Genomic DNA, 12,642 nt, shown 5'->3' with positions numbered 1-12,642 from the left:
AAACCTCCTTATTTATAGTGCAGCAACATTCCAGCCAGGGCAGAGAGCGCCCCCGAACGCTGGAGAGGTGGTCTTGGCATGGCAGGGCTTCCTACCATGTGGGCACACACCCTCTGCATGACCTGATGGAGGTTGGCACGTCGCTGCCCTTACACCATTGCTTTCATGTGTCACATCTGTAGTTTATAGTCTCCTGGGGGCCAGGCTGGCAAATGACGTACTTGGGCTTTTCTCCCCATTATCCCGTCTTTCAGTGTTCTTATTTAACCCCTTCCAGTGCAAGGACAAGCGTGGTGCTTACAAATATTATGGCGGCCCTCCCACCCTCATTGAATGTCTTCTCCACAATCTGGCACTTTTTTTTTTCTTTTTTTCTTTTGGTAAGAAGTTAGGAAATGAGAGATTGAGGCGCCAACGAAGTGTTATGTACACCTGCCGTTCAGAAATAGACTTTCCTGTCCTCTGGAAGCGTATGGTGTCATGCTGTGAGAAAGCCTCGCTTGGAACGGGTTTGACTTGTCTTGTTAATGACATCTGAGAATTAAGTGTGTCCTGTAATGTGCAAAATAAGTGGAAAAATGCATGAGTAAGACTAGATATGACATTTGCCAGATTGCTGGAGCTAGGCGATGCTGTATTAGCCATCAGTGGCTGTAATTTAAGCACTGATTTTCTAAGTGGCATTTGAAACACTTTGTAAAAACATTGTGCGGATTGTATAATACGTCGGGAATTCTTTGAAACTGCAAACTCCGAGAGCTGCCAGTAAGCAGATTGCAACACAGGGAATACACATTAGAAAAGTGCTAGCACACTGATTTCTGGATAAAATGCGGTTTGGAGATTTGATTGTTCAAAGATTGATCTAGGCTTTTCTGGCTTGATATTGTATATTGTGCTCCGCGCCTAGAGGTACCCCTTTGGTAATGCAGAACAGGACATTAATCAGGGCTTTTTTCTTATTCCTTTCAGTGAATCTGACGAAATTTGGCGTATTGCCTAGAAAGCACTTGCTAAAATCTGATCTTCTACTATAGCAGCTTTAAAGCATTGGACATTATTGGCATTTATACAGTTGGAACCTGGAGTTTTCCAAAGCAATAAAATGTACATGGTGTCTATTAGAACCACGCTTCAAAGATTCACACAACACGTTAGTGAAGGTTTTTCGTTTAACATTGGCAAGATGAACTTTTTTTCCAACATTTAGTAAGCGTTTAGGACTGAAGAAATGCTTTGCTGTTACTCTCTGTGATTCTAGCTTTTAAAGAATATCTGGCGGATCTACTGCCATCTCGATTTTAGTAAGTCGCTGTATTCCCCAAAACTATACGGGTGCAGAGTTTCTTAAGAAACCTGCTTGTAGTGTTCCTCTGTTTTGTTTTTTTTCTCCTTAACATACACTATATGAAGAGATTGACAGCTATCCATTGCCATGCCCTTTGTTTTGTGAGGTATCCTATGAAATCTACAACTGTCCGCGCCTCTTGTACACTGACTAAGGGCTCATACTCACTTGCAAGAGACTCACACGATTCTCTCGCATGAAAACCTGGCACTGCCGCCGGCACTGGGACTGAAGCGTGCGGCTGCATAGAATTACATGTAGCCTCACGCTCCGGTCCGAGTGCCGGCGGCAGTGCCAGGTTTTCATGCGAGAGACTCACACGAGAATTGTGCGAGTCTCTCGCAAGTGAGTATGAGCCCTATAGCTGTGCGGACAAATTAAGCGCAATAGGGTTTGATCCAGTGTACGAGTGTATAAGGAAAAGTGGTAACTGCTCATATTGTATGGTCTTGTAACACTAATGAGGCTTTAGAAAAGAGGTGTTCCAGCTGCTGTAGCGCCACAGGTTCGTAGAGCCAACGCGGTAATGAAGTAGTGGAATATGTGGATATTCTGCGCTGCAGGTTTAGCATACAAAATAAAGATCCAATACGCGGTATCAAGGTGCCAGTGCGGTTTTATTCTCAATGTATTTAGAAATTAACAAACTTCCTCAGGAGGACCACAAAAGTGGACAACACCTTTAAAAATGGACTTTCATGAGAGACAGGAGAGTAGTAGCAGTTTCTCAGACACCTGCTACTCGCCTCCTTAGCAACAGACTGCAAAATGTAAGTAAGCCTTTAATGTCATGTAAGTAGTGGCAGTTTGTAGTCTGTTGCTATGGAGGCTTCAGTCTCTGTCAGCTGTCTATAGGTAAGAGTACACGTCAGGCAGACGAAGGAAGAGGATGGGAGAAGCCACCTCACTTCTGACACGGCAGTCGGATGAGGTGTTGCTGCTCCTGATAGTAAGCACTGTTACCAGAGGAACAGTAACTTTTAGAGGTTCTGCTGCATTATGTCCCGTGTAAGGAGAGATGGTAGACCTTGAATGTTTTGCTTTTATCTACACACACTCATATAGATGCCTGCCAATGTTCAGCTTTTCAATTCATTAACTTATTGATTGCACTCTCTTCTCCAACATATATTTATTGTTTTCAATAAATATCTCTAACAACAATGGAAACCACTACTGTACCCAAGACTCACTAAGTCATCTCACATACTCACCAGAGCCCCGCTCTCTCCAGTCTCATTCTTGTCCCTTTATTCTCCCATCTAAGGGGTTAATGTTTGGTTTCTTTGCTGCTGTCCCAGGACTTTGTTGACACAGTTACAGCGGTGATGTCATGGCGACAGCATGTGACTGCTGCTGTCAATCACTTGGCTCTGAGTGCTCCTGCCAACTACATCAGAGTGACTGCTTGGTTCATGGATTGGCTGCAGCGGTCACATGCTGTAGTCATGATGTCTCCTTTGCAGCTGAGTCAACAAAGACAGTGGGCAGAAGCAGAGAGACAAGATTTGTTTACATGGGTATAAGTGCGCTTATTTTGTTATTTTTGCTAAAATAACACCCATGAAATTAACATATAATCTTTAATAGACGTCTCCACTCTGACTCACAGAGACCACACTAAATAAGTAAGCGCACCCTCAATCAGTATTTTTATTAAAGAAGCCAGTAATTTTATAATTAATCCTCTCTAAATGTGTATGTCATGTAATATGTGTTGTAAAATACTTACTGATCGCCCTCTTCCACTGTCTCCAGTGCTGCCCGGTCCACTTCTGGACAACGCATCCACACTTCATCTTTGCCAGCTCAGAGTCTACTGTGTAGAGTGGTAGCCGTTTTTCCAATGTAAGGCTATGACACTCAGAACAAAGCACCGTACACTTACAATGAAAAAGTGACTTCTGGTCCACACATAACACCCAGTATGAGCTGGCTACTCTCATTTTAAGTCCCATGGTCCAGAAGAAGTCGGAAATTAGGCTGAAAACGATGGAAGGCAGCGGTCAATAAATTTTTGAATACACTTATGCTACTTTAACCCCTTACCAACATCTGACGTATTATTACGCTGTTGTTTTGAACAGCTGACAAATGCCCGCAATAGCCTCGGGTGGAATCGCGATCCACCCGCGGCTATTATCTAGTTAAATGCCGCTGTCAAACTCGATCGAGTTGTGCCAGTTTCTAACCTCTATGGACACTATTGAAGCGTGGCAAAAGTAAAAAAAAGTTTAAAAATATAAAAAAAATATAAAAGTTCAAATTACCCCCCTTTTGCCCCATTCAAAATAAACCAATAAAAATAAAATCAAACATAGACATATTTGGTATTGCTGCGTTCAGAATCGCCCGATCTATCAATAAAAAAAAGGATTAATCAGATCGCTAAACGGCGTAGCGAGAAAAAAATTAAAAACGCCAGAATTACTATTTTTGTTCACCGCGGCATTGCATTAAAATTAAATAATGGGTGATCAAATGATCGTATCTGCACCAAAATGGTATCAATAAAAACATCAGCTCGGCACGCAAAAGATACACCCTCACCCAACCCGAGATCACGAAAAATAGAGACGCTATGGGTATCAGAAAATGGCGCTTTTTTTAAGCAATGTTTGTATTTTTTTTTCACCACTTAAATAAAAAAGAACCTAGGCATGTTTGGTGTCTATGAACTCGTAATGACCTGGTGAATCATAATGGCAGGTCATGTTTTAGCATTTAGTGAACCTAGCAAAAAAGCCAAACAAAAAACAAGTGTAGGATTGCACTTTTTTGCAATTTCGCCGCACTTGGAATTTTTTTCCTGTTTTCTAGTACACAACATGGTAAACCCAATGGTGTTGTTCAAAAGTACAACTCATCCCACAAAAAATAAGCCCTCACACGGCTATATTGATGGAAAAATAAAAAAGTTATGGCTCTGGGAAGTAGAGAAGCAAAAACGAAAGCGCAAAACCGACAAAAGCTCCGGGGGTTAAGGGGTTAATGCATATTCAGATAAGAATAAAGAAAATAATGCTGATAATGCTTTTTTAATCTATTAATTATCTCACTAACACTAACCACCCAACTCCATCTCTACTAGACACAAACACTTTTTTTTGATACCTCACTAATCATGGTTACTGTCATGGGCTTTACTGCTGGATGGAAGGCCAGTAGGACAGACAGGTAAGGGGAAGTCCGGAAAGCAGCGTAAGAAAATAGGCAAACAAGAAACATAGGCAAAATCGTCGGGAAAGAGGGAAGTCCGAGGTAAAGCTGGGTTAAGTAAGAGGATAATAACAGAAGATACCAAAGAACCAGTAGCAAGGCTAACAGTGACCCCTATGGCTTCAGCAGAAAAATAATCAAAGTTGTCTTCGTGTTTTGGCTAGAGAAGAGGTTGATTCTTAGTTCATTGGTGTAAGGATCAGACAAAAGCAAAGCAAAGAAAGAAGTCTTCTGAGAGATTGAGATTACTTGTAGGGAAGTATTGAGCGATTAGGGAAGAGGTATATGGAGGGAACATGTGCAAAGCCATTGTTTGTATTTTAAAATTAAAGAAGCACTCTTCCCATCAAAATTTTTATCATCTTAAAATTTTGCAGTCGTCATAGCATTGTATACTTACAATTGCTTATTTTGCCTTTCTACCCAGCTAATTATTCTCTTTTCCATTAGGTCTATGACAGCACATGACTAAAAACAGACTATCTGAATCCTTCTAAGCTCCATTTAGAAACAGGAAGTCTCATTTCCCTGCATGAGTCATCACTAGAACTACAATCCTATATCACTGCAAGGTCCCTGGCAGCAGGAGAGATGCAGAGCAGCTGGGTCAGGAGTTGAAGAGGGGGATGACTCATGCAGGGAAAAGAGACTTCCTGTTCCTGAATACATGAGCATTTTTGTTGAGTTAAAGTAACACTCCGATATTTTTATTTCACTTTGTCACTAGTCTCCCTATACAGTCATGACCAAAATTAAGTGCACCCATTTTGATGGTTATAAATATCAGAATATAACAAAAAAAATCTGGTTCTTAGAAGATAAATACAACTTTAGATGAACAACAGCACAGGATAAGTTACAACTTGTCATTATTAATTTAACATAATTTAAGCCAAAATGAAGAAGCAGCATGTGAAAACTATGTACATCCTTACTACTGTCATGGAAAGTAAGATGGTAAGCAGCAGCAGGGTGTTGCCAAAAAATACCATTGAGTAATTCATCTGCAGTAGTGACCACCTATATAAAAGCAGAAGTTTTTGCAGTTTTCTGGTCTAGAGCATTGAGGTGTGTATTAACAAAATACCAAGGAGGTAAGGCAATAGCAATGATCTTGGAGAAACATTTGTTGCTGCCCATCAATCTGGGAATAGTTATAAAACAATTTCCAAACATCCATTTCCAAACAATTTGGATTCCATCTTTCTAGAATGAGAAAGATTATTCACAGATGCAAAACATTCATAAAAGTTGTCCTTCTCAGGAGTGGACGTCCTATCATAATCATCTCAAGGTCAGACTGTGCATCGAACAGAGAAATTGCAAAAAAACCAAGACCAACAGCTCCAACTCTAGAGGCATATTTTTTCCAGAACAGCCAAACTTTTCAAAGTAGCATCTGAACAAACCAAAGGACAACTAGAACAATGTCCTTTGGACAGATAAGACTAACATGGACATCTTAAAACCTTCTCAGGACCAGATTTTTTTTCTTTATATATCAAGATACATAAATCTGTAAAATACAATGAGAGTTTAATTAGTTTTACACAGGCTGTACCGGTAGCCGTCCATGTGATGCAGTGCTGATGCATCATGGGATTGATGGCAGAGTATAAAGAAGGAAGAAGCTGAATGTGAAATTCAAAGTGAAATCTGAAGAGAAGAAAATAGATTTGAACCTCATGAAATATATCAAAGAGTTCTTGAAGTTTGAAAAAAAGAGCGGATTTTAGAAATTTTGGGGAGTCAAGATGGCAAAAGGAATTATTTTGTTAGGAGGAAACAAGGTCTAGTTGTATTGGCTCACATATAGAGACCCCTAATTAAAATATAACGTTTATTAATCATATATAAAATATACTAATAACATGAAAGACACACAATAAAAATAGGTAATCCTGAACTGACCCTAAATCTTGATCACCTGCCTATCAGAGGAGGTTGGCACCCTTTAGTATGCGACATGGCGCCCCTGCTCCTCGACGGCTATCCAGTGTTTAAGACAAATGTAGCTTGAAACGCATATGGATTGATCTCTTTTATACACACCACCCCTCTTTATCGCTTTGTTGTCTGAGATGCCCAACTTTTATTTCATCAATTTTATTTTTAAAGGATTTCCAATAAAAATTTTGTGTATTTTTATTTTTTCTGGTGTGTTGAGCTGGTTCCATTTCTATTTTCCTCCTCTACGGCTATGCCTTATTTCCCTAGTATTCCATCATCAATATTAACCAAATTTTTTACCAAAAAATTACTTCACCAGATGCACAACCATGTCATAAACAGAGGTGCTACAATCAGGCAATACTATAGTGTTTACAATCAAGAACATGCTCCATAAAAAAATACACATATTAAGCAAATTGGAGCCCCAAGGGGGATCCTATACGAAAGGAGAATACATCCAGGTATCTCAGATAACCAGAAGCAATATACAATAGCTGGAAAGGACCAATAATCCATATTTTTGGCCAAATGTCTGAATCCTTGTCTGAACTTGGCACCCTATGTTTGCGAGTATGGCTCCACTGCTCAACGGCAGCTGTCCCTAGGACACACTAAATTGTCCAACAAAAATAGACAGTGTATACAGTATCACAACTTGTAAGCCAACTAGATAAATCATAAGTTGCATATGCATTCAAAAGGTAATGTCATGATACTCCGCAAAGGCATGAGAACAGAGTATAGACATTAGTAAAGGAAAAAAAGAGTCGAGATGGCAAGAAATGGCAAGAGATTGAATGTATGCTAAAGGAGCAGACTAGTGAGATAGAATTGATAGTTCTGGTAAGGGTGTTTAGTGAGTTAGAATGAAGATGATACATCAAAGCGTTTACACCAGAAGATTGTCGTAAAAGCTTTGAAAAGCTGCATGATTTTTGCACAAGTTGTAATTACACAAAAGTTAGCAACTTTTGGTGTTTTCATGACATTATGAATACGCTTTGCCAAAACAGGTTTTGCTGGTGAGGAGCTGGAACAGAGCATGACCACACCAATTTATCCAATTCATCAAAAGTTCTGGCGTTTCACTGACTGGACTAGTATTTCTGGCACGGCGCGCAAAGATGCATGCCACTTATAGAATACACCGAATTAATTAAGTGGCATGAGCCTTTTAATAAATTCAGCACCTTGTACTCTATCATATTCCACAGCACTTTACAAACATCATCACTGTTCCGATTGGAGCTCACAATCTAAATTCCGGTATGGCGATGTGTGTGGGGAGAAGATGCTCCTTGCTAAGCACTGAGCCACCATGGTGCCCCATATAAATATAGATAAATCTACTGGATATAAAATACTCTGCAAAAGTTTCAGGCAAGTGTGGAAAAAATGCTGAGTATGAAAGATATAAAAAATAGAAGTGTGAATATTTGATTTTTATCAATTAAAATGCAAAGTGAATGAACAAAAGATAAATCGTAAACCATTATTTGATATAATCACCCTTTGCTTTCAAAACCGCATCAGTTCTTCTAGGTACACTTACACATGGTTTTTGAAGGCACTCGGCAATAAGGTTGTTCGAAACACATTGGAGTTCTTCTGTTGATATAGTTTTTCACAAATGCTTCTTTTTCTTCATATAATCCCATACAGATGCAAAGATGTTGAGATATGACCTTATCATCACTTGTTCTTCTTTATGATGAAGAAGTTCTTAATGACATTGGCTGTATATTTAAGGTTGTTGTCCTAATGTGTAATAAATTTTCCACTCATCACAGACATCCCTGATGGTAGTGCATGATGGAAGAAGCATCTGCCTCTAATTCTCAGCATTAATGCTGACCCAGTCCCCAACTCCAGTTGCTGAAATAAAGCCCTAAACTTGCATCTCCACCATGCTTTACTGTTGCCTGCAGACACTCATTTTTGCACCACTCTCAATAAACAAACCGCTTTCTGTTATAGTCAAATATTTAAATTTTTGATTGATCTGTCCAGAGCACCTGTTACCTATTTTCTGCACCTCAGTTCCTATGTTTTCATGCATACTTGATTCAATTGGCCTTGTTTTAATTTCAAAGTTATGGTTTTCAGCTGCAATTCTTCCATGAAGACCACTTCTGGCTAGATTTCTCCAGAGTTTAGATAGGTGTAACTGGGTCACAGTGGTTGCTGCCAGTTAAATGCTGATGGCACTGCTGGATATCTTTTGATTTCAAAGAAAAATAATCATGATCTTTCATCCGCTTTACTAAGTTTCCTTGGCTGGGCACGGCATCTATGGTCCTCAACATTGCCTATTTACCCGATACTATCAGGGAGAAATGTGATTGGCTCCAAATATATTCTCCAAACCAAAAAATAAACCAAAAAGATGATACAAAAGTCTTATAGAAGGAAAATACCGGTACTTTATTAATATAAAGAATATATTTAAATAACTTAATAAAAGGCACACCAACTGTTGGAGCTGAAGAAACACGCTTTGTGAAAAAACAGAGTGGACCTACAACAGCAGATGACATGGCTCTCGATACAATAATTGATTGTGGATGCTTCACACTAAACCTTGGAAATCAAGGTACCAGAGTCTGGAGGAAGAGTAGAGAGACAGACCATCCAAGCTGCTTGAGGTCTAGTGTGAAGTTTCCACAATCAGTGATGGTTTGGGGAGCTGTGACATCTGATGGTGTAAGTCCACTGTGTTTTATCAAGACCAAAGTCAGCGCAGCCGTCTACCAGGAATCTTTACAGCACTTCATGCTTCCCTCTGCCGACAAGCTTTTTGGAGATAGACCTTTCATTCTCCAGCAGGAATTGGCACCTGTACACACTGCCAAAAGTACCAATACCTGGTTTAAAAACAATAGTATCACTGTGCTTTATTGGCCAGCAAACTCACCTGACCTTATAACCCCATAGAGAATCTATGGGGTACTGTAAAGAAGAAGATGTGAGCCATCAGACCCCACAATGCAGACCAGCTGAAGGCTGCTATCAAAGCAACCTGGGCTTCCATAACACCTCAGCAGTGCCACAGACTGATGCAAAAGGAGCCCCCACCAAGTATTGAGTGCATTTACTGAATACACATTTCAGTAGGCCAACATTTCGGATTTTAAAATCATTTTTTAAGCTGGTGTTATAAAGTATTCTAATTTACTGAGATAATGACTTTTGAGTTTTCATTGGCTGTAAGCCATAGTCATCAACATTAACAGAAATAAACACTTGAAATAGATCACTCTGTTTGTAATGACTCTATATAATATGTGAGTTTCACTTTTTGTATTAAAGAACTGAAATAAATTAGCTTTTTTGATGATATTCTAATTTTGTAAGATGCACCTGTATATTGTAACGTTGCGTTAGCCGGTCAGTCACCAGATGGAAATAAAAGTGTGATCTTCGTCTGGCATACATGCACTTGTATAACTATATAGGAAATCATAGTAGATTGCTCTTTCTTATACAGAAGGCTACTAAAAAGAAACATATACCATAGGGTATATCCATCCTGATTGTGCCCACTGTTGGAAACACCTCCTAAGCATACAGTATTTTCCTGACAGTGGATGTAAAGCTAGCCTTAGCCAGGCAAAAGGTGGTGTAAACTTAGGCTATAAAGGCTGTAGATGCACCAAAGTTATTAAACAGGATACATTTGGTGCGTGTTTAAACTATGTAGTCTAACTTTATGCTTTTTTAAATAGTCTTTTGCTGCACAGATCTATTAAAAAAAAGTGAAAAATGTTGAATATCAAATTTCAGAGCCTTTAAAAACATATGCGATATTGTATACTGTTAGATCCAAATGACTGTCTGAATGTTTGTGTAAATTACATTTTTTTAAGCAAAAAATTGTTTCAAACTGTTTGTTACAGTATTTCACTATGTGATGGTCACAACTATTAGATCAGTCAAAAAGTACACAATTGATTTACAAGCATACATGGAGTTGTCCCCCACTCTACAAGTTATACTTTATGGGCCCAGGGTGGTTTTAAAAAAAAATCCTATACTCACTGGCTCCGCTCCCCTGCACTCCCCTGCTGTGTCCCCTGCTGGTCTGTTGGCATCAACGTTGGGCTGATCTGCTGCAGACTTCATATTCTACCCGAACAGGAAGAAATTGTTGAGACGGATGATAAGGCGATCCCTTATAGTATATTTTTTGTAGCATATTTTCTTACTCAAAAGAGGAAAAGTTCAATTGAACTGGAATCCCCTAACATGGTACAAATCTAGTAATAAGTGATGAGGTGTTGTTTGTTCATTTCTAAATAGCCCTTAGTTATCAGGTAGAGAATTTAACAAATTCCCCTCCAGTCCCGAAAATGTATGTTGTAGTCTTGTAATAGATCCTACTCTGCAAAATACACTTTCCTAATGCATCAAACTGTAAACACACAGTGACAGGAGCGTGCTGACAGCTCTCACAGACTTCTGATACTCACACAAAAGAATACATCGATATCAAAAACTTCAAAAGGCTCAGCTGACCAGCAAATACAAGCACGCAATACTAAGCAGTATTTATTGGGGTCTTATTTTACAACACATTTTGCGTCTAGTGGTACACCTTTTCTAGGGAAAAGTGTGACCATTAAAGACATTGAAAATATATACTTTTTCATAGTTTCATAGTTTTAAGGTTGAAGGTAGACTTAAGTCCATCGAGTTCCACCTATAACCTAATGTCATGATTCCTCTGCTCAGAGTGTCTGGGACTCTGTGACGGACAGCTCTGACATCCTACCCTGTGCTGGGGCTTGCTGAACTATCGATGCTTTGATTGACAGCTTGGTTGACCTATCTGACTGGCAGGTGCAGAGACTTCCACAGGTGCTCCATATTCTTGGTAATTGCCCTGTTATTTAGGAGAGCTATCTGGCCCAGATCATTGCCAGTCAAAAGCTTGTTCCAAGCTTGTGCGCTCTGGTGTATTCGCCTGTACCCTGTGCTGTAAGTTCTGATCTTCTGCTGCTGACCTTTGGACCGTGTTCAGACTACCTGTTTGTCATTGCCCCTTTGCATCTGATATTCTGCTGCTGACCTTTGGACTGTGTTCAGACTACCCGTTTGTCATTGCCCCTTTGCATCTGATATTCAGCTGCTGACCTTTGGACCGTGTTCAGACTATCCACTTGTCATTGCCTCTTTGCATCTGATATTTTGCTGCTGACCTTTGGACCATGTTCAGACTACCCATTTGTTATCTCCCCTTATCCACTGTTTCTCTGGCATTCTGACCCTGGCATGTGACCTGACTTGAGACTTTGTATTTTCCCTTGGTTTACAACGTGATCTTTTGGTATTGACCCCGGAACGTCTGACTGCGCTTATTCACAGCCTAGCCATAGGTTGTGACTAGTGTCACACCTAACCTGTTGATCCAGAAGAAGGCAAAAACCCTATGAGGCAGACATCAATAGCTCCATATTAGGGGAAATATTTTTTCCAGACTCTATATGGCAATCAGACTGGTTCACTGGATCAACATCCCATCACAGAATCTAGTGTCCATAACCTGTAATATTATATTTTTCAAGAAAGGCATCCAGACCCCTTTTGAATTTTAGAAGTGAATCGACCATTACAACATCATGTGGCAGAGTTCCTTAGTCTCACTGCTCTTACAGTAAAGAATCTGCATCTTTTATGCTTAAACCTTTCCTTTAGACATAGAGGATGCCACGTTGCAGGTATAAGTGTAAAAAGATCATTAGAAAGATTTCTGTCTGTCCCCTCATATATTTGTACATTGTAATAAGATTGCCCCTAAGTAGAGATGGGCGAACCAGAACAGTAAAGTTTGGCATCCGTACCGAACACCTACTATTCGGGCACGGACTACACCAGGAAGTCCGTGTTACTGCTCCGCTACGGCCCCCAGCTGAACACCGGATTTTTGTTGCGCTTTCATGTACATGACATTGCGGCAAACACTGCTTCTGATTGGCGGTAAAATCATTACGGCGGATCAGAGAGATGCAATTCCGACAATTTGTTAAATGACAGCGTGAGTCCGCAGTTGTGATCGGGGGTTAAAGATTTACCTCTGGTCACTGGGATTGGCTGATGGAACTATTGCTCCCATCAGCCTATGC

The 12,642-nt window shown here is 39.9% G+C and overlaps 1 protein-coding gene across 1 annotated transcript in view; it reads left to right on the top strand.

The window, feature by feature from the left end:
* LOC141087857 (fibroblast growth factor 18-like) overlaps nt 1-12,642 on the top strand; it is a 409,287-nt gene that overhangs the window by 1,034 nt on the left and 395,611 nt on the right. The gene's annotated exons all lie outside the window — the stretch shown is intronic.

This window comes from Dendrobates tinctorius, unplaced genomic scaffold (genome assembly GCF_039654945.1).
Source record: "Dendrobates tinctorius isolate UK_male_01 unplaced genomic scaffold, ASM3965494v1 ptg000036l, whole genome shotgun sequence".
NCBI classification, from domain to species: Eukaryota; Metazoa; Chordata; class Amphibia; order Anura; family Dendrobatidae; genus Dendrobates; species Dendrobates tinctorius.
Note: the sequence above shows the minus strand (reverse complement) of the source record. Positions and strands in the feature narration are given on the sequence as shown.